The sequence below is a fragment of the Miniopterus natalensis genome, chromosome 2 (genome assembly GCF_054644295.1).
Source record: "Miniopterus natalensis isolate mMinNat1 chromosome 2, mMinNat1.hap1, whole genome shotgun sequence".
In the NCBI taxonomy this organism is placed as follows: domain Eukaryota; kingdom Metazoa; phylum Chordata; class Mammalia; order Chiroptera; family Miniopteridae; genus Miniopterus; species Miniopterus natalensis.
Genome location: NC_142082.1, coordinates 145,403,409 through 145,427,186, shown reverse-complemented (window position 1 = coordinate 145,427,186; position 23,778 = coordinate 145,403,409). Strand labels below are relative to the sequence as shown.

General features: G+C 35.4%; 1 protein-coding gene and 1 pseudogene across 1 annotated transcript in view; both read left to right on the top strand.

The window, feature by feature from the left end:
• Window positions 1–23,778, top strand: part of ARID2 (AT-rich interaction domain 2) — a 157,696-nt gene that overhangs the window by 50,204 nt on the left and 83,714 nt on the right. The window lies entirely within an intron of this gene.
• On the top strand, window positions 6,730–7,627 carry LOC107528096 (endosome-associated-trafficking regulator 1 pseudogene; annotated as a pseudogene).

The window sequence follows — 23,778 nt, the reverse complement described above, 5'->3', positions numbered from 1 at the left end:
ATTTATTTCTTTCTTGATCTTATTGGTAACCCATTTATTGTTTAATAACATGTTATTTAGCCTCCATGTAAGTGTTTTTACTGTAGTTGATTTCTAATTTCATGCCCTTGTGATCTGAGATGCTTGATATGATTTCAGTCTTCTTGAACTTGTAGAAACTGGTTTTGTGTCCTAACATGTGGTCTGTCTTTGAGAATGACCCATGAGCTCTTGAGATAAATGTATATTTTGCAGCTTTGAGGTGAAATGTTCTGTAAATATCAATTAAATCTATCTGATCTAGTGTGCCATTTAGTCACTGTTTCTGTGTTGACTTTTTGTCTGGAAGATCTATCCACTGAAGTCAGTGGGGTGTTTAAGTCCACCACTATGACTGTATTTTCCCTTGACAGCTACATTACATTTAAGTGTAGAAAAGCAAATTTTTTTATTCATTGCCATTTTGTTAAAACAGTTCTGGCATGATGTATACTGAATGGTCAAAACTGACCAGATTTACTATTTTCACTATTTTCTTCAACATTGATTTAACATCAAGAAGCATATTGTTCAATCACTGTATAAAAAAATTTTTTTTAATGTATCTGTATTGATTTCAGAGAGAGGAAGGGAGAGGGCAAGAGAGAGACAGAAACATCAATGACAAGAGAGTCATCATTTGATTGGCTGCCCCCTGCATGCCCCGAACCAGAGATCAAGCCCACAACCTGGGCGTGTGCCCTGACCAGGAATCGAACAGCAGTCTCCTTGATCCTAGGTAGATGCTCAACCGCTGAGCCACTCCCGGCTGGGTGAAAAAGTTTTACAGTTCCTCAAAAAGTTAAACATAGAATTATCCAATGGCTCAGCAATACCACTCCTAGGAAGTACCCATAAGAATTGAGCCCTAACTGGATTTGCTGAAGGATTAGAGCATCAGCCCTTGGACTGAAGATCTCAGGTTCGATTCCGGTCAAGGGCATGTACGTTGGCTGCAGGCTCAATCCCCAGCCCCGCTCGGGGCAGGTGAGGGAAGCAACCAGTTGATATCTCTCTCACATTCCATGTTTCTCTCTTTCTTTCTCTCTCTCTCAGTTTCCTCCCCTCTTCCCCCTCCCCCTCTCCCTCTCCCTGTCTCTCTGAAAAGCAATGGGAAAATTATCCTCCAGTGAGGATTAAAAATAAAAGAATTGAAAACAAGTACTCAAACAGTTTCTTCACAAATGTGCATAGAAACACTATTCGCAATAGCCAAGAGGTGGAAATAACCCAAATGTCCATCAACTGATAAGTGGATAAAGAAAATATGGTACAATCATATAATGGAATATTATTTGACCATAAAATGGAATGTGCTGATAACATGCTACAGCATGGATGAACCTTGAAAACACTATGCCTTAAGTAAAAGAAGCCAGACGTAAATGGTCATGCACTGTATGATTCGAGTTACATGAGAATCCAGAATAGGCAAATCCGTAGAGACAAAAAGCAGATTAGTGGTTCCCAGGTAAAAGGGAAATTCTAGTGACTGTTTAATGGGTAAAGGGTTTCCTTTGTGGTAATAAAAAATATTTTGGAACTAGAAAGAGGCAATGGTGCATAGTGTTGGGAATGTTCTAAATATCACTGCATTGTACACTTAAAATGGTTAATTATATGTTACATGAATTTTACATCAGTTTTAAAAGGCATATTGTTAGCTTCTAATTGACCCTATGAAAAAAAGTAGATTGTGGAATTGAATTCATGTGTGGCCTCCTTGATGCACTTGAGGATAATGTTCCATTAATGCTTTCAGCTTACTAAACAAAGTAAATAAATAAATATTCCGTGATAAATAGAACTGAAATTTGTTGAGTATTTCCCTTTCACATACAGTTCTCTGTGTATGCGGAGTTGATTCATACCTTGTGTATATGCATTTGGGTTAGTAGTTGCTCTTCCAAATCATGTCACTGATACTGTATGACACTGCATTATAATTTGATAGCATTTTGCCCATCGTTTCTTCTGACTTTTCTCCGGTCATATTTGTCAAGAGATTTGTGCTTAGTTTCTAAGCGTCTTCACAGTTGAGTAAACTGTGCCTGTTTCTTTGGTGAGGAGTATAACTTAAAAGCTCTTTAATCTTGGTTTGTCCTCAATTTTTTGGACAAAATTTGCTAATTTCCACCTGGAAAGGATTTGGTTGGGAAGTTGTTTTGTTGAAACTCATTTGGTTTATCAAAGGGATCACTATTTTGTTTGAAAGTGACTGAAGGCATTAACAGCCTTATATCACCATTTGTTAAAGTCTTACTATTGACCACACAGTGAGCTCTAGGGGCATATGGATAGTCAGTTAAATATTATCTAATGCATTAAAATGATCGTACCTTCTGCTTTGCGCTTTCTTTTTTGATGTGTGTGAAATCATCACACAGATTTGTTTGTCTCAACAGTATTGATATTCTCTATCACTGGAGTCATTTGCTATCGACATTAATTATCTCAGTGTGTGTGGTGGTGTTTAGTACTGTTTTCAGAAACATTTTTACACTTCAGTGAATTATTTTTCAGATGGCCATTTAATTTTGTGAATTGGAGATATGATGAAATAATAGGAAAAATTTAAAAATACAAATTTAACCAAGTAAATAGTAATTTTAAACTCTGAATATAGTCAAGATGAACTGAATGTTAGTTCTTGTAATGTATTCAACTTTAAGAACTATAATATGATTTCTGTGGAAATAATAATCTTACATTTCAAATTTGTGACATCTAGATACCAATCTGCTTTCCCCTCTCAAACTGCTGAAGATTTACAGATCACTTGATAAATTCTAGGGACCAACAGTAATTTATCCTGAGCACTCCAGTGCCTTAGTTCATTGTTTTCCAACTTCAATCATTCACATACTATTTTGACAGTATTTTTCATCTCTCATATTTTGCAGTTAGGGTTAGATTTGAATTAAAATAGCAGAGACATCCAATGACAGTGACTTAAAGACTGTAGTTTATTTTGCCATTACTTAAAAGTCTGGAAGTAGGTGAAAAAGGACTAGTATAGTAGTAGCTCTGTTAAACTTAGTACTCAGGGATCCAAGTTCTTTTATCTCGTTACTCTGCCATGCATAAGCCTCCATTGCCAAGGTCACCTTACAAACCTAGATGGCTTATTTAGTTTCAACCATCATCTGTATTCTAGCCAGCAGGAAGGAGAAAGGAATGAAGAAGAGGAAAGCTAAGAGGACAAATGCCAGCTGTTTTTTTAAGAAAGGTTCCTAGAAGCTGCCATCAGTAACTTTGTTTAGATCTTAAACTGTCCAGAATTTATGAACATGGCCGCACTTAAATATGAGAAGCTGTGAAATGTATTCTTTTTTCTGATGGCATGTGCCCAGTGAAAATTTGAAGGGTTTGTGGAAGATTTGTATCTGCTTTATTATATCACTTCCTTTATTTCCTTAATCTTTTTCTTTATGTTAGATCCCTTATTACTTAAATAACTATTTAAAATGTAAGTAATACATTCTCACAGTAAATACATAGTAAAACCTACCAGAAAAACAAGAAAACTTTATAAATCGGTAGAGGGAAAAGGCAACAGTAAGTCCATTCTTTGTTAAGAAGAGAGATCAGAAGTAGGTGCTAAAGAAATACAGCATCAAACTGGGATTTTGTTTTTGACATAATAATTGAAAGTAAAGAGAACAAACTTTATTGTCATGAGTCAATGCTAATTTTTGCCATGACCTTCTGTCATCCCCAAATAATTTCTTATTCTTAGTCTTCCCATTTGTGAAATGCTGCCCTGGTGCACGCGTGTGCAGGTGCACGAATGTGTATGTATGTGTGTCTGTCTTATCTACATATCTGTGTATCTAGTAACATAGGTAGATAAACAGTTTGACTATTTAATATAAAGTTACTCTAGAATGAATCAATTTAAATATATTTATAAAATTGTTTTATAATTTAGCACTTGGTAGTTTATAAACAAATTCTTTAGATTTATTGAACGATAGTTTATATTTTGCCGATAACTATTTTGTCAAGAACCTTTGTAAGCTTTTCACTTGAAAATGAAAATACTGATATTTTTGTATGCTGTATTTGTGTATTTTATTTCATTGCTGGTCACTTTTAGTGGCCACCTTGCTGGATGATCTTAAGGAAGAAAAAAATAATTACTGGATTGTAGAGGAATATTGTCATTACATTTCTATAATTAATATTCTGTGTAATTTTATTATTTTGTATATTGATTTTAAAAGCTTTAAGATAAGGATATCAAGAGTGTGAGACAAAGCTCAAAATGTACTAGAAAATGTGCACTATCATAATAATTATATAATCACTATCTTTAATTAAAATAGAAAGTATAAAGCAAATGAAATTCAATACTTTGTTTCTAATTGTATGTATTATTGTTAGGCAATGGATTACACTATCTGACAATATTCTGTTTGTAGAAGTATTTATGGATTCCTCTATAGTATTTATATTGAGTGGAGAATAAAAATACCAGAATTTCTCAGTACATTTATCTTTTTTTTGTTGGTGGTAGCTTAAATTTAGATCCCTTGGGGCTGGTATGTCGTCTAATTTGGGGAGAACAAAAGTGTTATCGGGAGTTTCAAGTGAATTCAAAAAGAATCAAAGTTTGGATATGAGACCATATGAGGGAAAACTAGAGAAATGGGGATGTTTAAATCTAGAAAATAAACTTAAAACATGATTTGTGTACTCAGCAAGCATTTATTGACTAACAGTTGTGTGTTCAGAATGTTACTGCCCTCCCCCATTGTTACCATAGAGCAGCAATTTTCAACCTTTTTCATCTCATGGCACACATAAACAGATTACTAAAAGCCTGCAGCACACCAAAGAATATATTATATTTTTTTGCCGATCTGACAAAAAAAATAGGTATAATTTCGACTCATTCACACCAGATTACTATTGTGCTGGCTATTGTCATTTTTTTATTTGACAATCTAAGGGGGGAAAGAGGTCAGTGCCCCTGACTAAATAGTCAGGTACTGTATGTTTTACAAATTCTTGTGGCACACAGGTGCATAGAGTTATCAGTAAGTTTAAGTTTAATAGTAATCTTATTTATAAATTTCCACCTGTCTATATCATTGTTAAAAAGAGAGATTAGAGTTAGAAAGGTGCTAAAGAAATACAAGCATCAAACTGGGATTTTGTTTTTGACATACAAGAAATGATATAAGCAGGAAAAAGTACTAACTGGATGAATTCAATTTAGCTGAGTTAACATTTTCCCTTACTCTGACCAACCACCATATTTGTTTTGAAGCAATATGACAGACATTGCAAAAGAGATGGAATCAGGATAATTGCTTCTGCCTTTTTTCTGTCTTCTGGTTCCATAACTTTATTTGATTATTGCATTTATGTTTTGTGTGTGTCGTGCCGATTCATTGTGTCACGTTCTTTTAGTATGAAAAAAGTGTAGGAATTTTGGTTGGATTAAATATCTCTGCTATTCAGAGTAATATGTCTGGCAAGAGTTGGTGGAAATTTATAAATAAAATTACTATTAAACTTTAAAAAATTTAGCTTTTGGTTATAGATCATGTTTCTATTTTTGAATGATATATTCTTTGGAAACCAAATTTTAAATTTGCACCTATTTTCTTAAAGCACAGTGAAAATTTAATTTCATTACCTCTGCATTCCATTGTTTCTGGTGATTGCTTGAATGTCTTTCTTATCTTGCTACTTTGAAGAAAATCTGTCCTATTTTTCTTCTATCTTTACTAATTTTTATGCCTTTAGTTTTCAGTAATCTTAGATGTGATAAGTACAGATTTTTAAAAAATACTGTTTGTGTTTGATAATCCCAATATCTGAATTTCCTTGGAGTGCATTTTTACTAAGTCTTTTGTTTCTGTTGGTTCTTTGTATCTGTTGCTTCCTGATTTTTCTGGTTGTCTCTTGATTGTATCCTGGGTTGTACTTGAAAACCATTTACAGACTTAATTTGAGACCTGGAATTATATTTTCTTTCTTCAGAGTTTATTTTGAATAGTTTACTTGTGACAGGACTCCAGGGACATTAGCTGTCTAGGATCACTTTAATCCAATTTCAGGGATTAGAGTTTTCTGAGCTCCCTAGATGACTCCAAATCAGTCTGCAATCTCTGTGGGGCTCTTTTACTTGTTTATCTTATTACTACAGTGGAATTTTTCAGGGACACCATCAAAAATGGTTATTTTTGTTTGTTTCTCCCTAGGCTCTCTAGGCTGTCAAACATACTTCTCAGTCTCAAACCACCTTTTCCACAATTTCCACAGAACAAAACATGACCCCAAATGCTAAATTTCCCTTTCTGGATCTCTGTCTTCTCTTTTAGTCCAGTAATTCTTCAGTACTTTCTCATTCTCTAATGACTTTGGGCAACTTAAAAAATGAATATAGTATTTTTCAGATTTTCTGATTCTCAGTAGGAGCATTGGTCTAAATGACCTGTTCTGCCATTTCTGGAAATAAAATGCCCATTTCAGATCTGGTGTTTCTTTAAACACATACACACAACCCTTAAAGTGTTTTCATTGACATGTCAATTAAACAGCGTATTTTCTGGAGCAGAAGCTACAGCAAGAGGCTCAGAGTGGTGGCCGAGCTGCAGGCAACAGAGGCAGGGGACTCTGACAGTGGCGGGGGCAGAACCCGGGCCATGGAACCTCTACTGCTGGGCTAGGGAGGGCTGGTGCCTGGGACCTGTGGCGATGGAGGGCTGTGCCTTTGGGGGTGTCCTGTCTGGCAGCCTTGTCATTCCAGAGGATTTTGTGTACACAGAAAGGGGAACAACACTAAGCAAGGGCCATTGGAGACCCAACCAGGAGACACATTTTGGAGATGATAAACTTGGAGATCTCGAAGAGGCAAATCTATTTTTTTTTAAAAGAGTTTCTGAAAATCAAGAACTTCAGCCTGTTGAAAGACAACACAGCCAACAGCAGACTTCATTTAAAGGAAGCCACAAGGTACTCACTGGGACTCAACAGCAGCTCCCCAACCTTCCAACCTGTGGACTTCTGGCCTGGAATACCAGCAGCTGTTTTTCGCTGAACGGTAGAGTTCCTGTCCCCTTGGACACTGAGTGACTCGGACTCTCCAGTCTCTCCCGTGGGGAGCTCCAGTGCAGACTTTGCAGCCCACAAAGAGTCTCTGAGGCAGAGGCACCTTCCTACGATTCAGGTAAGTTGCAGAACACTGAAAGATGAGAATTCTGAACTAAGAATAGAGCTAACTGAGGTTCAGAGCTTCTCTGAACACAACCTGAAATGGTGAAGATACTTGAGCAAAAATGATCAAGGAGGAGAGTGACTACCATGACCTGAAATCTGTGGACCAGCAGGTAAAGCAGGACCTGGAGGTGATGACCAAACGTGCTGTAAAGGCAGAAAATAATGCCATGAAACATGAAACTTGCTGCAGTAGCAGGTCTCCAACTTGAAGCACAATAATGAGGCCCTGCTCCCTCTAACCAGGGCACCAGCCCTAAGGGTGGTGAAGTAGAACACAGATGTGGCCTTGCAGAACCTCTGTGTGGTCATGAACAATGTGCACGCCTCCATAAAGTAGCTGGTTTCTGAAACTGAAATACTGAACCTTGTTGCTTAAATCTATAAACAATATCTGAAATTAAAGAGGACAAGGAGGAATGGAAAGATGGCAGCAGATTAAGTGGAAGCTACACTGACACTCTCCCAGCACCAAACTGGAGTTACATCTAAAATATAGGAAAAACATCCTGAACAGTCAACTAAAGACTAGCTGGTGAGAACCCTCATAACCATGGGTGAAAAATGGAGACCCCATAGAGACGGTTAAGAAGTGCAGAGGCTCCAGAGAGCTGGCTGGGCTCCCACAGGCAGCAGCTGAAGTTCCTGAAGTTTCGGAGAGATATCTCAACTGTGGGGGCTCCCGCTGAGAACTCTGGTGTCTAAGCCCTAAGCTGGGCTCCCCAGCCCAGGTCACCAGAACTGAGAAAGGTGCCCACATAACATCTGGTTGTGAAAAACAGCAGAGATTTCTGTCTGCCAGCAAGAAACGGCCAGAAATTCAGCATCCTCTTAAAGGGCCAACATACAAAACATTGTGTGCAGCCATTCACCTTGGGCTCTGGCAGAGGGAGGGAAAAGTGATCTAGAGCTGTGTGAGGAGAATCTAAGGGTGCTGGTTGGGGAAACAGAGCTTGGATTCCTGTGCTGAGTCATTCCTCCATACTGTAGCAGACATCTTTCTCATGCAGACCTTTACCATCCTGGCAGCTTTTGCCTGGGGGGGGAAGCAATTTCCCCACTCTGTTGGAAAACCTCTTGCCCCACCCTGTGGAATTTACCCCTAGCTGTGGCCTATAGCCTGAGGCTCATTAAGAGACTAATAATCAGCCTACAGGCAAAGGTGCATATCTGAATGCATTGAGTCTTTTTCTGAGCTGCTTCTGGACCCAGGGCTAGGAAAAGTAGACCTTGGTACACATCTTGTTCCTTTCGAAATGCACCCAGCACCAGCAGAGGGAGCCACAAGCTGTAATTCACTGAGCGCTCCAGACAGCACTCAAGGCCAGTCACAAACAGCATCTGACACTGGCCTGCACCAGAGACCATCTCAAAGGACTGGGAGTCCTAGCAGATCTACCTAATACATAGAAACAATCCCAAACAGGCAGTCAAAATGGGGAGACAGAAAATCAGGCCCCAAATGAAAGAATGAGAATTCTCCAGAAGAAGAGGTAAATGAAATGGAGATAAGCATTCTGCCAGATACAGAGTTCAAAATAATGATTGTAAGGATGCTCAACAGCATGAGAAAACATGTGGAAACTATGAAGGAAATGAATAACATAGCAGAAAAAAGAATACATTGGAAGGATTAAAAGAAGACATGGGGAAGCTGAGGATTGGATCAGCAATTAGAAGACAGGCTAGGAAAAAATAATTCAATCAGAGAACCAAAAACAAAAAACAGGAGGACAGTCTAAGGGAGCTGTGGGACAACATGAAATGTAACAGTATTCATATCATAGGAGTGCCAGAGGAGGTTGAAAGTAAGCAAGGGTTAGAGAACCTGTTTGAAGAAATAATGGCAGAAAACTTTCTTAACCTGGTCAAGGAAAAAGTCACACAAGTTCAGGAGGCACAGAGAGTCCCCAAGCAAGAAGAACCCAAAGAGACCCACGCCCAGACACATCATAATTAAACTGCCAAAAATTTAAGACAAAGAGAATATTAAAGGCAGCAAGAGAAAAGCAATCTGTTACCTACAAAGGAACTCCCATAAGGCTGTCAGCTGATTTCTCATCAAAAACTCTACAAGCCAAAAAGGAATGGCATGAAGTAGTCAAGGTAATGAAAAGCAAGGATCTGAAACCAAGACTACTCTATCCAGCAATACTATCATTCAAAATAGGTGGTGAAATAAAGAGCTTCCCAGACAAAAAATCAACAAGGAAACAGTGACCTGAAATGACATACTAGATCAGTTGGATTTAATTGACATTTATAGAACATTTCACCCCAAAGCTACAGAATATACATTTCTCTCAAGTGCACATGGGTCATTCTCAAAGATAGACCACATGTTAGGACACAAATTAGTCTCTACAAGTTCAAGAAGATTGAAATCATATCAAGCATCTTCTCAGATCACAGTGGCATGAAATTAGAAATCAACTACAGTAAAAACAATTAAAAACATTCAAAAACATGGAGGATCACATGATTTCACTCATGTGGAATCTAATGAACAAAATAAGCTGATAAACAAAATAGATCCAGAAACATGGAACAAGAAGGAATCTCAGAGGGAAGGTGGGGGTGGAGGAGTGGGTGGGGAGAGATTAATAAGAGAACTTGTATGCATATATGCATAACCCAGGGACACAGACAATATTGTGGAGAGGGCGGGGGGGGAGGGCGTTGTGGATGTGGGCTGAGGGGATCAACGTGGGGGGGGGAGGGAGCATCTGTTATACTTTAAACAATAAAGATAAATTTAAAAACAAAGAGGATGAGGAAAATTCTTGAGATGTTTCTAACTTGCAGCTGTTTACATCATGAAATCGCTACTTACTGGATTTTAAAATGCCATTGTGTCTTTAGATATGCAGTCTTCACAGGAAAAATATTTATCTTGAGATACTAATTTCATGACCTAGATCAGTATTATTAGCCAGCCTCAACAAGGAGCAGCTCTATAGTGAGAGTTGCACCTGAGGTTTCTAGGCAGCCCTTCCTTCTTGGTGAACTCCCTGCTGTTAGAGAGACTCTGTGATCTACTGGAAGACATTTTTATAAAGGCCATCCATTTTTTAAAGTTACTGAACATGGAAACAGTTCTGTGATGGGTGTCTTCCATTCTTATTCCGGAACGTTCCTTCTAAGATAAGTTCAATCCATCGTCCTTGATTTCACAAGTAAAGAAAAGCACTAAATGAGCTGAAACTCAAATGATTGCCTTGAACAGGGACTCATGCCTTTTTGCCATGCTCAGTGCCCCCTGGCTCAGTCCACTCCTGCAGCCTTCACAAGGGTGGCTCCTGTGATTTGGTGGTGTAAGTGTGGATGCCCCGTGTGGTGGATACTGCTATTCTCCCACAGGGACCAAGGTCAGTACAGATTCTACATTGTGAAGCCATCCAAATGCACCTCTTTAGGGGCCTTCAAGGTTTGAAAAATGTTTTTCATGGAAGGTTTTGATACATATTCCTAGTGGCCTTTTGTATAACGAAGTTTAGAATTCAGGAATTCATAGGACATGCAGAGTCTTCCCTGGGTCTCCCGGGTTGCCTTTCCAGCTGCTTTCTGATGTAGTGAGGCTTAACATGCACTCTGCCTTTTTGGCTGTTTTCCTGTAGGTATTATTTTTTTTTAATAAATTTTTCCTCCTGTTTAAATTGACAGCTTTCTTAATAAATTCTAAAATTTAAAAACACACACAAAATAACTATATTTTCTGATAAAATAATAATCTGAAATCTCCAGTTTAATCCGTCCTTTCATTATCTTACTTGAAAGAAGTCTAATATGTAGAACAATAATAGTAAAAATAGCATATGTTCATCTTAGCTGCTTTTATCCCTACTATAATTCTGAAAAATTGTAAATTGATTTACTAATATGACTGTATGTCAATATGTATCTCATGATTTAACAGTTTAATAAATTTTTTTCAGTTTATAACTTCTTATAAGGAAACATTGGGATTTAATTGTTTTTTTAGTACTTTGAAGCAAAGTGATCACAAGTTGATACTATATTTTAATATATAAATTTTTTCTATAATTAGTTGCTAATAGAAACATCTCTTTGTCCCTTTATTCTTTATGGGATGTTTTGGGGGGGTTATTTTGTTGTCTTGTTTGCTTTGTTTTGTTTGTTGGTTGAGTTGGCAAGCAATACTTCTGGGAAGCAGCATCTTGTTAAACTCTGCATAAAAGAATGTGTTGCCATTTTCTAGGTGGTATGATTCGGTTATTCTAGGACTTTTATTTCCGTTGGTGACAGGGCCTCTAGATTCCTTTGGCCTCATTTCCTGTGTGTAGAATGAGTGAAACATTCATTGGGAATTTCCCAATTCATTAGAAGTTTATTAGGAATTCTTAATGTTTACTTTTATAGCTGAATTAGGTCAGTGTTTCTCGGTGGAAATACTGCTGCCATTTGGGATGGTACAAATCTTTGTGCATGTTTAACAGCCTTGGCTCCTACCTTCTGATTAGCAGTAGGGCTCTCCTACTCATTGTGTCAAACAAAAATGGCTCCACACTTCTTCAGACTATACCAGGCATGGTAGTGCCATCAATTGAGAATCACTGAATTAGATCAGCAACATTCTTACAATAGCTTTTTACCACTTAACAGAATTTTAATTCTTAGATTTAGAAACGTTAAAAATATGAACATGTTTGTTGGTTGCTTTTTAGCACTACGTGCCTGGTCATCTTTGATCCTTTCTAATTTGTTCTGATTTATTAAATAATAATATGTTATGTCAATAATCAGCTTAAAATGTTTTATTCTTAAAGCAGTAGTGTTCAGGCTGCTCTGTAGATACCTTAGGCCACAAAGGAAATGGTATTGGGATGGAAAAAGTGGATAGGATTCTCCAATAGGGCAGTTTCCTTTTACTTGTCACAAACCGTGCTTTCAGGCAAGAAAGAGTTCTGTTGTCCTAAGTTATATCTTCTTTCCTCTATCTTAACAGGAACAAATGATTAAAAATAAGAAGCATGGTTTAATGACAAAAATATCCAAAATGATTTTGACATAATTTTTAGATCACTAGGTAGTATAAGATATTAATTGTAAGTATTTTTAGACAAATAGATCCCAACAATTGACTGTCTGGATGAGCTTCTCAGGTTACGTTTGTTAAGCTCTTTATGAGAGGAATCATCTCCTTTTCAAAGGAGCAACCAGTTCAGAGGAAAATTAAATCATTTAACAGACCATTTAAACTAAAATGATACATTTGATGAGAATTCTTTATTTCTGTTATACTTAGACAATCCTTCCTAAACCTGTTCATATTTGTTTCCATTGCAAACATAATAATTTTATTAGTGGTTTAATTTAATAAGGTTTTCATTGTAAACTTTATTAAAATCATCATATCTGTTGGAATGCCCAAGTCATTCAGACGAAGTTTTACATTGCAGTATCTTGATTCTTTGTGGGTTTTACTTTTGTTCCACATTTTGAATAAGTGCAACAGAAAAGTATCATCTGTTCCCTTCTCCCCCAAAATAAATAGTATACATTTTCTAAATCCAAAACATTTACTCTTGGTGATTTCATCATTGTGATTTAGGGAATTCTGGTTATTCTTCTTAGTTCATGGTAGGTGCTCAGTTTCTGGAAGGATTCCTAATATGATGACTTTTTAGAAGACATATATATAATAAAATGTATACTACTTAGACAGTGGAATAATTGTTAATTAATTATAGATCAGAAAGGGTGAAAAACAACAAAAGATTTACAGATTTTATAAGAGTTGATAGAGCAATAAAATGAATCTCAATGATAAATAGTTTTCCTAGGAAGATTAATTTCTAGAGATATTTAGCTGACCATATAGCATATGATTCTAGTACTTCTCATGTGTGTGTGGGGTGTACATATACTTTTATTTGGATTCTTTGTTACCATGCTTTTATTTTTTTGTTATTATTTTTTTCAATTATTGGGACATATAAAGAAGACATCTTTATACAAATGACCTAGAATAGACCCTTTGCTCTATCTCTATATTTTATTTCCTAATAAAGTTTGAAAGAATATACTTACAGAAGCACAGGTTAGTGTGTAGTTTGCTGAAATGAGGCTAATGAGAATTCAGGCAGATTGGTCAGCAAAGAAATAGTAAACTTGGATTCATGATTAGAAAAACGAGTCTTTAAGTTAGGTATCAGACAGCCAGAGCCAGTTGCAGCACCAGGGAGAGCTCCAAGTGTGCTCTTCGTTCTGATGGTGTTATTTTAATGACAGAGGGCATTTGTCCTGTGTACTTTACTTGAACTGGTTAAACAAGAGCAGCTCCCCTGAGGGTCATAGATTTTTCTTCCTCATTTGGCCTGAGCCTTCAGTTTCCCTGTCTGAGGTCAGAAAACAAAGTGTAGCTTATTCAGTAATGAAACTAATTCATATATTATGTGGTAGAGCTGATCGTGAAAAGGAATTCTGTAATATTCTGCTTAGCTATTTTGTCTTGAATAATTTAGCATGATAATACTTACCCTTTCTTTTCTCTCCTTTCCAGAAGAGTTTTTATCAAAAGTACCATTCTTTTTCCTATTTCAGCTTGAAGCTTAACTTTCTTGTAATTTTGCACCTGCCCTTTTTTCTTTGTGTTTTTATATTTTATTAGATTTTAAAACCTGGAAGAGTTCTTGGATTATTTAAGAAACATAAGTAAATGTTATCTTTTATAATCCACACATATATAAAACAAATCCACACACATATGAAGGGTCTATTTTAGTGTAGGGATATTACATCTTGTGGACCCTCCACATGCCAGCATCAAAGTTATATCTAGAACCTTCACACTATAAGGGACAATATATTTCTACTTACTGTACATCCACCTCAAGTCTACTCTTCTCATGTGGTCACTGCTTTCTAGTTAACCACAATATTCCACTGCAGTCTAGATAACCCATTTTGTAAAATAAGCTCTTTTATATTCTCAATATTTTCTTAGAGCACTCTGCCCTGCTTTCTTCTTCCCCTGTCTTGTCTTCTTTCCTACGCCTTTACTCCCTTTCCTTTCACACTTCCCAGTTCACTTCCTCTCTACCCATTTCCTTTTTCTCATGCTCTCCTCTTTGCTGTCTTTCTTCTTCCTTTCCTTCCCCCCTTTAAATTCTTCCTAGTCCCCTTTCTGTCCTTCCTTTCTGCTTCCAGTCTTCCCCAATTTTCTTCCCTCCAGTTTAAACTAAAGCCTCTTTCTCCAGATAACACTGCTACTACCTGGGTACCATCTCAAGAAATGATCATATTCTCCTTCTCTAAAAAAGCTGTTTTAAAGTTTTGTCACTTTGCTGAAATCCCCAATTACCACTCCTGCCTTCTGTACTCTTTTTAGATATCCTTCTAATATACTAAGAGAATAGAAACCATCATATGTAATTTCTTGTTACACTACTTTACCTGCCACTTCAAAATTATCTATATCTTAACTCATTTTTATCACTCTAGATTCAGAAGGAATAACTTCTCTACCTATACTCTATTTTTTTCTTGATAAAATAAAAACAAAACATAGTTACTGTAGAAAATTAGTAACTATAAATTTAAACAATTTTAAATCATATACTACTTACACTAATTACTGTCAACATTTTGTTACATAGCTTTAAGACTATTTTCTTTGCATATATTTACTTACGAAATTTATTTTTTAAATAGAACCATACTCTCCATTACATTAAAAAAATTTATTATAATATCTCAAATATCCTTTATGTTATTAAGCATTCTTTTACATCAATTTTATGGGCTGCATAGAATTCCCTTGCATAAAAAGTTCGTGTACCAGTTCCGTTTTGGATAGTTATATTGCTTTTCATCATATAAATGGCGATGGACAGTTTTTTTGTTTTAGGGGTTTTTGTTGTTGTTGTTATGTTTTTGAATATATCTTTGAAAACATCTTTGAATAACATGTTTATTTCCTTAGGATAATTGCTAGAGGAAAGATTTCTGAGATGAAATGATAATCATTTTTAATGCATACTGAATTTGCTCCTTTTACAAAAATGTAATATTGGTCCTTTTCACAATGACTTAAACTATTTTAAAATCTAACATACATATGTATATACACATATATATGAAATATTTTTCCAGGTTAATTTTTATCATTTAGCATTGTGTTATTTTTGCTTTATACAAGTTTTTACATTTTCATGAAGTAAATATATTACTCTTCCTTTGTGGGTGCTTCCACGCATGCTGAGAAGGTCCTTCTCCTCTAATATGATAAATACGTTAATGTGTATTTGCTTCTGTTGTTTTTTTGTGGGTGGGTTTTGTTTTTTGTATTTTTAAATTTACATTTAAATCTCTAACTCACCTGGAAATTAATTTGGTCTGTATAGTATGTGGCAAAAATTTAATTTTTTGTTTCCCAACAATGAATCGGTTATTTCAGAGCTAATTACTGAATATGCAATTTGTTTCACATACTTGTTTGAAATGCTACCTTTTTATATTGGATAATGGCTTTCTCTGTTCTATTCCATTAATTTATCTCTGCATTCTACTTTAAATCTTGTACCTTTTAATAGATTTATTTATAATTAGCCTTTTTTTATTGAACTATTCAAGAGCACTGTTTTAAAAAAGAAAATTTAAGTAACATAAAGGGTAAGAAAGTTTCCCCTATGAAGGCAATCACTATTACAGTTTTTAAATTTCATTCCAGAAATACTTTGTTTATAGGCAAGCATATAGCTGATTTTCTTTTTTATTACATAGATAGAAATATACCATATATACCATTGTTCTACATTCTTTTTTATTCCATATTCACATATACAGATTTAACTCACTTTTTACAGTTATATAGTAATCCAATTTAAGAGTGTAACAATTGCTCGGCCAGGCGTGGCTCAGCGGTTGAGCGTCGACCTAGGATCCAGGCAATCGGGGTTCGATTGGCTGCAGCCGATCAATGACTCTTTCATCATTGATGTTTCTGTCTGTCTGTCTGTCTCTCCCTCTCCTTTCCTCTCTCTGAAATCAATAAAGATATATTTAAAAAAAAAAAAAGTCTGTAACAATAGTTTCCTATTGTTTCAACATGTAGATTTTTTTCTGTCTTTTGTTGCTACAAATTATTGTGATGTTACACATCCTTATCCTAGTCTTTACACATCCTTATCCAGTTCTTTGCCAACATGCAATATAGGGTAAATGTAGAAGTGGAATTACTGTTATAAATTATAACTACTTGCAAACAACATTATTCAGCCCTTGCTAATTTCTGAAGAAAAGGAATTTACAGGAAGTCTGTAAAATCAAGTTTCTCAACTCCTACTGGTACTACTATAAATAATCTATTTTTGTGATTTCCTAAAAATTCAAAGTTTCATGCAAAGCTCCTTTTGGACGAAACTGATTTGTATGTTCATGTTGTGGCTACCATGAAGTGGAGAGAAGACTTTTCCATTCTTTTATTGTCTTTACTGTGGCCAGACTCTGCTACTCATCACTTTGGAAAGTTCCCCAAATACTAGGATTCTTGAGTGCTGGATATCAGCCAACAAATATTTAATGCAGTTTCCTTTTTGGCTGCTTAATGTCTATATACAACTCTCTTCTCACACCTATACTTAAAGCAAACAATAAAAACCTAATAAATTGGAATGATTCCTCCTACACTTATAAATTTAGTTATTATGCACTCTCTAAGAAGAGACAACCCAACTTTTCACAAGGTATTCCATCTAGCTGTAAGTCCAGGATCTCTTGGTGAAGTCCTCTAGACGTGTGTACTCCACAGACTGATTATGTTCCTAAAAATGGAAAATTCCCCAGTATATAACCTAAGTATAATTAAATAGAAATACACAAAAGGAAATATTTGATATGATAAGAGTGAAATAAGTCATATTTTAAGTTTTATTAGCCATATAAAAAGCTTTTTTAAAAAAAGTATATTATTAATTTCATTGTTTGTCTTCCCCCTTGAGAATGTTAGCCCTATTTGGATGGGGATGTTTGTCTTAATAAATTTTTGTTGAATTAGTGACTGAGTACTATTTTATAAGAGCAGTAAGCTTCAATTTAAAAAATAAAAAACTCTGTCAGTTTAATAGATTGGCATACATTGATTCAAAAGTCTGTTCTATATTCAGTTTATTTTGATACTTGCTTTCTATTGTGGAAGAATGAACTGTGGATGAAAAATGAAACAATTGCATCATTCTATACATTTAATAAATCATGATCTTCCCTTTTTTTTATTGATTTTTAGAGATAGAGGAAGGGAGAGAGAGAGAGAAACTTTGATGTGAAAGGAAAACATTAATCAGCTGCCTCCTACATGCCCCCCTACCAGGATTAAGCCTGCAACCCAGGCATGAGCCCTGACTGGGAAAAGAACTGACAATCTTTCAGTACATAGGACGACACCAGACCAACTGAGCCACACCGGTCATAGCATGATCCTCCTTTTTTCAATTCGTTCTGTCAGTTATGCAGTGTTTTTCTGTTGAAATTAATTTAACGTTTTTTTTCATCTTTCATGAGATCAGTTTTTCTTGCAAATTTTGGGACACTGTCACATTTTTACATTTTTTATTAAAGGATACAAATCAGTTTCTGGGCAAGTATGGGTAATGATAGGTAAGGATAAATCCAAGTGTCTCCATATATCCTTCAAAATCAGTAAAGATCAACAAGAAGAACAAATAAAACTACAAAATCCATACCCTCAACAAAGCCAGAATTCTGACAGAATGCTATAAACTTCAAGTTTCCTGTAAGTGGAAAAGTAAACTCCAAATCCCAGAAGAGATATTTCCCTCTTCTAACACAAGCATTTATGGACAACAAGGAAGGAGGGGGAAACTAGGATTGCTGTAAAATCACCATCAGAAGGAGAAACTACACCATAAGTACCAAGGAGTTCTGGTTTATCAGAGCACTGTTTATAGGTCTTGGGCTTAAAAGTTCATGTGATTTCAGATAGCAGTGTTTGAAAGATATTTTTTCTGAGGGAGAAGAAAGTTAAACAGAAGGGAAAACACCCTTTGGAGATTGGATGGTGAAGGAAAAAGAAACTAAAAGGGAAAATTTAAGGTCTTGCAAGATAAAATAGAACCCCTCCCCCCAGATTAGAGAACACACAATCACCCTCCGTACCATCGCCACCAAAAAAAAGTCATCCGTTCAAAAATTATACTTTGCTACACTATCAAAAGAGGAGGCTTGTGAAACAGGAATGTTGTAAACCACCCCAAATCAAAGTCACAATAGATAAAATCCTCCTAGATTTATGGAAAGCCACCATAAGAAGAAATCATAATATGGCAATCAAAATATCTCTGCAAGTGAAATCCTCCTCTCCAAAAGAAAACAACCACACAGCAGAAGAAAATGATAACACATCTCTCCAGATTATGAAATAATTGCAAATATGAAAACCAACTAGAATTATAATTTTAAAACAAAAGAAACAAAAAATTATTCCTAAAAACCCCACAAAATTAGAATGAAACCTAGGATGAAATAGTGGAATTGACTGAACCCAAGTAAGATATGGAAGACAAAAACAAAAATCATCTTAAAAATAAATTTTAAATTTCAAGGTGCCCAAGAGGGAATGGACTCAACTGAAAATTTGCAGAAGGGCATTGAAGAAAGGCAGAAAAATAGTCATGGGAAATGAAAATGAAATAAAGAAGTAAAGGGTGGAGCTGAAAGAGGGTATAGGGGAGAGAAATGATGATGAGTAAAGTAAAAAGTAAAAGTAAAGTAAAATAAGAAAAGTAAAACAGGTAAAAGAGAAAGTGGTTGAGATAGAAGTGAGACCAAAAGATTCAACATATACGTATAACTGAATTACAAAAACTAGGCATTGGTAACAGAAATATTTAAAACTATAATTTAAAACTTTTTCTAAATAAAAGACCTGCATCTACAGATTGAAAGGACTGTAGGATACTTGGAGATACTGATATTAAGTAGTCGGTTTTGAGTCATATCCTTGTAAAATTGTTAGACTTCAAAGATAAAGAAAAAATTCTGAGAACCTCGGGCGGGTGGGGGGAGACCAAGTAACCTACAAGGATGGAGAATTAAATTGGCACATTTCTAAATAGAAACATACAAAGCGAAGTAACAATGAAGCACTGTTTTCAAGAAAGTATAGGGAAAATAAAATGAGAACCAAGAATTTTACGTACAGGGGGGCAAAAGTAGGTTTACAGTTGTGAGTACGTGAAACATGGGGTTTATTCTTGTATTATTATTTATTAATAATTGTATTATTTTCCATATGAATAATGGTAAACCTACTTTAGCCCCACCTGGTAAAGCTGTTCTTCAAGTATCAGTAATAGAAAAACAGCCCGGCCGGGCGTGGCTCAGCGGTTGAGCATCGACCTAGGATCCAGGAGATCAGGGTTCGATTCCCGGTCAGGGCACATGCCCGGGTTGCGGGCTGCAGCTGATCAATGACTCTCTCATCATTGGTGTTTCTCTCTCTCTCTCTCCCTCTCCCTTCCTCTCTCTGAAATCAATAAAGATATATTTTAAAAAAATAATAATAGAAAAACAGTTAAACATGCAAAACTCAGAGAACACTATACACATGAATCCTTGAGGAAGCTACTAGAACATGGTCTTTTTCCTAAGAATTGAGTAGTAAACATGATGAGTATTAAATATATTTAATTGTGGCTCTAGGACTGAAACATAGGTGGCAACAAAGGTGAAGAATAATATGTAAATCTTACATCTTCTTGCAAAGTAGAAATAATGCAACTATAAAGGAAGAAGGAAGTAGAAAAACTTATTGATTGTTGTAAAAGCAATATTTGGGAGTGAGAAGATCCTGAAAGTTGACATACTAGATGATAATAAGGAAATGGGATTAAGGCATTGCAAATGTATAAGCACAAAGGTAACCAATAGAAGGAGGGGGGAAAAATGCAGACCTTAATACCAAAAGCAACTTAAAAAGAAAATAAAAGAACAAAGAAATTATATCACATAAATTACCTCTAATCATTGCTTTAGCAGTAAATCACAATTTAGATTTCATACAGAAAATAGATTCATAGTCAATAAAAATGAATAACAAATTTTAAAAGATAAAATCAACAAAAATATGGAAGAATAGACCTAAAATGGAATAAAACAGAAACAAATGAACCTGTTTCAAATGATATATCATTGATCTAAAGACAAAGGAACTGTAAAAATACTGAATTCTAGAAAGTTTGTTTTATTGTAGGATTGAACAAATATAATTTTATTGAGAAAAACATGAGCAAGATTTCTCATCAGAGAAGAGAGTTAAAAACATTAAAAAAGAATAACTGTGGCATTAAATTGGCTATAGAGGTATTGGTATGATCTCATGCTTTTATAGAATTATAGAAATAGATTCACGCACAGGTGCATGCTTATGTTTATATTTCTTATGTATGTTGAAGGGGCCTAAAAGCAAAAATATCTCTATAAGCAATGAGTGCGCCTAGGGTCCAGATTTTGGTTTCCACTGTTTTTTATTAAAAAGAAGCAGTGTCCCTGCAGGATAAGCCTGTTATATTTTGATCTTTGAAGCAAGAAGCTGCTCAAAATATAGAGACATGTCAAAGGATGTGGAAGCTGACTTAAAAGTGCTCCCACTGGCCATATCTAGGACAGTTTGAGCATTAGGATAAGTAATGATAGGAATATAATCATGAAATAATTTTTGAGTCTGTGGTGTATGAATAAATGGGAGAGGATGGAAAGAGATCATTTATGGTAGAATGAATGCCAACTAAGAAGTATAGGAGGAATAATGGAGTTAAGAAAAATCACCATTAACAGTAATAATTGATTCAGTCAAGAATCATCAATGGATGCTAAAACTAGTGGTTGAATGTTTGATAGGAATAGGTATCCTGATATTTACATAGTCTTAAAGTGTTCTCCCATAAGTTAGTTATTAATTTCCAAAAGGAAAAGAGTTATTTTATAGCGATTTAACCTAGCATTCCCAATCTTAACTAATAATCAAAGTTAACAGCACCATTAGTGAGACAAATTGGCATGATGTACCACCTAATATGTGTACTTTCACTTTTGTAGTATTCCTACCAAAAGTGCATTCTCCTTACCTAATTTCATTATAATGAGACATCAGAGAAACCTAAATTGAAGGACTCTATAAAATAACTGCCCTGTACTCTTGAAAAATGTCAAGTTTGTGAAAAATGAGATAATTTTTAAAAATTTATTGATTGATTTTTAGAGAGAGAGAAAAACATCGATACGTTGTTCCAGTTATTTAGGCATTCATTGGTTGATATTTGTATGTGCCCTGACCAGGGATCAAACCTGCAACCTTGGCATATCAGCATGATGCTCCAACCAATTGAACTACCCAGCCAGAACTTTTTTTTAATAAATTTTTTACTATAGTTGATACAATATTATATTAGTTTCTTTTTTACACCCTAGTGATTAGGCATTATATAACTTATTAAGTGATCGTCCTGATAAATTTCATACCCATCCATACCAATACATAGTTATTAGAATATTATTGACTATATTCGCTATGTTGTACTTTACATCCCCATGACTGTTCTATAACAACTGATTTGTACTTTGTACTCCCTTCACCTTTTTCACCCATCCCCCCAGTTCCCCTACCATCTGGCAAATGCCAAAATGTTTTCTGTATCTATGAGTCTGTTTCTGTTCTGCTTGTTCAATTATTTTGTTCTTTAGAGTCAATGTATTTATTGTCATTTTGTTGTTCGTATTTTTTAATCTTTTTTTTTTTTTTTTTTTTTTTCCTTCCTTCTTCAAGAAGACCCTTTAACACTTCATGTAATACTGGTTTGGTGGTGATGAACTCTTTCAGCTTTTTCTTGTCTGGCAAGCTCTTTATATGTCCTTTAATTGTAAATAATAGCTTTGCTGGGTAGAGTAATCTTGGTTATAGGTCCGTGCTTTTCATCACTTTGAATATTTCTTGCCAGTCCCTTCTGGCCTGCAAAGTTTCTATTGAGAAATCAGGTGATAGTCTTATTGGAGTTCCCATGTAGGTAACTAATTGCTTTTCTCTTGATGCTTTTAAGATTCTCTCTTTGTCTTTAACCTTTGGCATTTTAATTATGTGTCCTGGTGTGGGGCTCTTTGGGTTCATCTTGTTTGGGACTCTACACTTCCTGGACTGGTATGTCTGTTTCCTTCACCAGGTTAGGGAAGTTTTCTGTCATTACTTTTTAAAATAGTTTTTCGGTTTCTTTCTCTCTTCTTCTTCCACACCTCCATGATGCAAATGTTGGTACACTTGAAGTTGTCCCAGAGGCTCCTTACACTATCCTCATTTTTTTGGAATTTTTTCCCTTTTTGCTCTTCGAATTGGGTATTTTTTGCTTCCTGTATCCCAGATCACTGATTTGATTCTCAGCTTCATCTACTGTACTGTTGATTCACTGTAAATTATTCTTCATTTCAGTTGGTGTATCCTTTATTTCTGACTGGTTCTTTTTCATGTCCTTTTTTAAGCTGTTGAAGTTCTAAGTTCATTGAGCATCCCATCATTATAACCAGTATTTTGAACTCTGCATGTAGAAGATTGCTTTTCTCAATTTTCTGTATTTATTTTTCTGGAGTTTTGTTCTTTTTTAAAAAAAAAAAATAACACAACAAAAACGTTTTTATTGATTCCAGAGAGAGGAAGGGAGAGGGAGAGAGATAGAAACACCAGTGATGAGAGAGAGTCATTGATTAGCTCTTCCTCTTGCACACCCCTTATTGGAGAATGAGCCCACAACCCGGACATGTGCCCTGACCGGGAATCCAACCACAACCTCTTGCTTTATAGGTTGACCCTCAAACACTGAGCGACGCTGGCCACGCTGTTCTGTTTTTTCATTTGGAACATATTTCTCTGTGTCCTCGTTTTTGCAGCCTCCCTGTGTTTGTTTCTGTGTATTAAGTTGAGCTGAAATAGTTCAGAACAAGGAGTGTGTGTGTGTGTGTGTGTGTGTGTGTGTGTGTGTGTGTGTGTGTGTGTGTGTGTAGACAGAGGGAGAGATTGAGAGAGTGAGAATAAGATAAAGCAAATGAACACATAAAAATCATTGGTGTATCGGGATTGATGACATATGAGTTTTTTGTACTATTCTTGTTAAGTATGAAACTATATCAATATAAAATTTGTTTTTAAAGGGTTCAAAACCCACAGAATTTTCAGGAGATTTTTAAATAGTTTGGAAAATTCTTTTTCCTACTTTAATGTAGACATAGAAATTTTAATATATGACACATGCACAATATTTTCAGCAACAAAATCACATGATGGAAGGAAAATCCGTTTTAAAAAAACATATATTTTAAATGCTCTTTCCATAAGCCTGACTTTTTTTGTTAAGTTACTACTTTTTATACATTGTTCAAATGTCAATTTTTCTTTAATGGGTGGATGAGGTGTCTTGTTTTCTTTTGGTTTCTAAATTACCTGTTAGGTAAGATATTGTTCATCACCTAATGTTATCATGGGAAAAGTCAGCAGATTTGGGCCTCTTG